Source organism: Mustela nivalis (assembly GCF_964662115.1).
Source record: "Mustela nivalis genome assembly, chromosome: 7".
NCBI classification, from domain to species: domain Eukaryota; kingdom Metazoa; phylum Chordata; class Mammalia; order Carnivora; family Mustelidae; genus Mustela; species Mustela nivalis.
The window spans coordinates 9,856,571-9,860,449 of NC_139026.1; positions in this window are offsets into that span (position 1 = coordinate 9,856,571).

The window sequence follows — 3,879 nt, forward strand, 5'->3', positions numbered from 1 at the left end:
TTAGCATTCAGTATTGCTGGTGAGTGCTTATACTGGTTTACAAGGAGTGGTGTTACTAATTGGGAAAAAGAGAAAGTTGGTTTTCCCCCCAAGGACCTGTTGACAGGTGGGCGGAAGGTATGTTACCAGACGAATCTTCAGAAGACTTGACTTTCCAAGTCTTTTGAGATCTCCAGACTTGCCTGATTCAAGGAACCCCGGGGGCCCTTATTAAAAACATCAACTTCCCACCCCCAGACTCTGACCTGGCAGGTGTGGCGGGGATGGGGGGGCAGGCCTCAGGATTTATAAGGAGGCCCCAGGCCTGAGCTTTCTACCAGACAGGTGTGGGGAACATTCCTCTCTGATGACAAGGATTCTTCTAAATGCTTTGTCCTTGGGAAAAGATTCCTTCAAAATACCCTTTAAAAAACAGCCACTGTTTATAGAGGATGCATTGCTTGTTCTAAGCCTTCTCTGTGTCAACTCACGGGATCGTTAAAACAATCTTGTGATGTGCAGGTACTTAGAGGGACTCCCACTTTATTTTATTATTTATTTATTTATTATTAATTTAAAAAAAATATTTTATTTATTTACTTGACAGAGATCACAAGTAGGCAGAGAGGCAGGCAGAGAGAGAGCAAAGGAAGGGAAGCAGGCTCCCTGCTGAGCAGAGAGCCTGATTTTGGGGGGGGGGGGCTCGATCCCAGGACCCCGGGATCATGACCTGAGCCAAAGGCAGAGGCTTTAATCCACTGAGCCACCCAGGCACCCCAGGACTCCCATTTTTATTGATGGGGAAACTGAGGCCTGTAGAAGATAAGAAATGTGCCCAAGTTTGCCAGGATCCCGAGACTTGCCAGAGTTGACTTAGCATTTGAACCTGGACTTGGGCTCTTAACTATTGGGTTCTATAGTTCCCCCACCTCTGCCTCCAGCCCCAGGAACACTTGACGATGGTCTCAGTAGTTCCTGCTCCCTGAACTGGTTTCCCTACTGCTCAAACGGGGCTGCTGTACCTGGGTGTCATTGGTGAGTTGCCAGGGACGGGAAGAGGGTTTACAAGCTGTTCAGGCTGTGGGTTCTTTGGGATCTGGGCGTGGCCAAGTGGGTTCTGGGAGTGGGGACAGTCTTGGAGCTGATCAAAGTCCCTGCACCAGGGCTCGGCACTTTCCACCTTGTATGGCCAAGACTACAGAGGTTTGCAAAGTTGTATAGTGATGGCGGGGCTGGGGGTGGCAGGAGTAGGGGAGGCGGGTGGGGGAGCCTGGTTTCTCCCTTCCTGCCCGACACCCCAACAGGCCCTGGCTGGTGGCTGCTAGTGATTCACCCAGCTTTAAGCTCTAGTTTCGTCTGTAATCAGGAAACGGGCCACTAGAGAGCCTGGGGCATTTTCTGGAGAGCCCAGTGCCCTCCCAGAAACCTGGTGGGGGGGGGAGTGGAGGTGGTTGGAGGAAGGAGGCAGGGAGTGAGAAGGCAAAAAGTCTGGCTTCAGAGATTTGCATAATTTATTCTTGCCTTTGAGGAGAGTGACACATTCCCAGGACCTGACATCCTTGGAAACCATTCTGTCATTCAGAATGGCTCGCTCATTCATTCTGGTTTACGGAACCCCTTCCATTGCCCAGTTACCACTGAGCAAGGGAAGTAAAGAGAGTTTTTCAGGCGCTTCCTGAAAAAGTGGGGAGAGCATCGTGTGATCGGGTCACTCCTGCTCACTGGAGGACTGTGTTGACAAGGTTCAGAATCCATAGAAGAGCCAGCCATGAATTTGGGGCCAGGAGCTGCGGTGCGGATAAGGGAAGGCATCGGCAGTGTTCCACTGGGACCCCCCCTTGGGAGGAGCCACAGTGCAGGCGGGGGTCAGATCCTTCTGCCACTTCTGAAGGTTCTTCCTTCTGGGCCTCAGCGGAACACTCTGGTGAGGAGTGGCACAAGAGTCCTGGGAAGAGATGGAGAGGATGTTTAAGGAGGGTTTTGAAGGGTGTATAGGAGTTGTATGGGGGGCGTGAGGACCCATAAAGAGGGGCACCCCAGGCAGCAGGCCACCGAAAGCAAAAGCACAGAGGTGTGAAAGAGCCCATGCTTGGGAAGCAGTGAGTATGGTAGAACTTGGATTTGGGGAGCAAATCGTGGGGTCAGGAGCTAGGGGGCCTCGGGTGCTGTCCTGTAGGCTACTGGGGCTGGGAGTCAGCGGCCTGAGCAGCAGCGAAAGAATTTAAACATGTATTGGTTTCCTGGGGCCGTTAGAACGAATGACCACTAACTAGGTGACTTAGAACAGAAATTTATTCCCTCTTGGTTCTGGAGGCCAGAAGTCTGAAATCAAGGTGTTGGCAGGTGAGGCTCCCCGGAAGGCTCTAGGGGGAAGGTCCTTTCTTGCTTCTTCCCTGGTTTCCTTGGCTCATGGCTGCAACACTTCAACCTCTACTGTGACCACAAGGCCTTCTCCCAGTCTGTGTCTTCCCTCCCAAGGACACCTGTCATTGGTTTAGGACCCGCCTGGGTAATCCAATGATCTCATCGCTAGAGTCTTGTGTTAATTACATCTGCAAAAACTCTTTTTCTGAATAAGGTCACATTCACGGGTTCCAGGTGGACCTATCTTTTAGGGGACCACCCCTCAACACACGGCAAGATCTTAACCAAGAGCCCGATGGAACGTTTTTTCCCCCTTTTCCCTCCTCCCTGGGCTTATTAGCCAGTCCCTACGGTCCTGCCTCCCTGAGCAGGGACGCCCTCCGCCTTTCACCCTTCCAACCCCAGGGCCCTGAAGCCTGAGCCGAGTGTGCCCACGCAGCTTCCTCCCACTTCTCCCTCCCTCCAGCCTCCACGGCCCTCGGAGGCTGGGACTTCGCGGGACCCGCGGGGGGAGGGCGCCACCGTGTGTCCCTTTTGGACCCGAGCGCGCGGAGACTCCGGGCAGTCCTCTCCGGGCAGGCGGCGTGAGGCGGCCACTTAGAGAGCTCCTGCTGCCCGCCGGCCACTCCACCCACATACCTCGGTTCTGCTGACATCTGAACGGAGTGGGGGTTATTGTCCCCACTTTCAGCCTAGCAGAGCCCGGCTCAGAGGTCACACAGCTTTCCACCCCCATCGGACTCCAAAGCCCCGCCTCAGGCTGGAGTCAAACCTGGGGGGAGGGGGGCACGCTGCGCACACTTGGGCTGCCCGTTCTATCTCAGGGTTTTCTGGCCTGTAAATGAGAGGGGGTGCGCGCCCCCCACGCCTTGCAGTTCTCTGATCTCAACAGAAACCCAAAGGAGGGGGCACCTGAGTTAAGCATCTGCCTGCCTTCCCCTCAGGTCGTGATCTCAGGGTCTTGGGATGGAGCTCCAGGCTCAGCCAGGAGTCTGCTTTTCCCTCTCTCCACTCATGCTCTCTCTCTCTGTCTTTCTCAAAGAATAAATCAATAAAATCTTAAAAAAAAAAAAAAAAGTTAAAAAATAAAAAAAAGAAACCCAAATGAGGTATCCTGTGGACCTTGCCACTTTCCAGTACTTTCCAAATACTGGTCTTTCAGACATTTTTTTTAGGGTTTATTGTCTTTCTGTAAACACTTTCACATGTGTGAACTATTTAATAGTTTTGAAAATGTACTCCCTGGATAAAACGTCACGCAGGCCTCCAGGTCCCGCTCTGAAAGACAGTAAGTTGAAGGCAGCTTCTAGATTCCGTCAGGGGATGAAGTCTGCGTATGCATATATCTGTATATGTTTGCATATATACATGCACTTATACACACCCACGCACGCATATTCACACCCCCCCATGTTTTGAAACAAATGGTGGCATGCAATATACATTCTGCATTTACTTTGTCACTTTATTACATTTTTACATTTGACCTATACTAGTATGTGTAATTTACTTTTGTGGGTACAATTTTCTATTGAA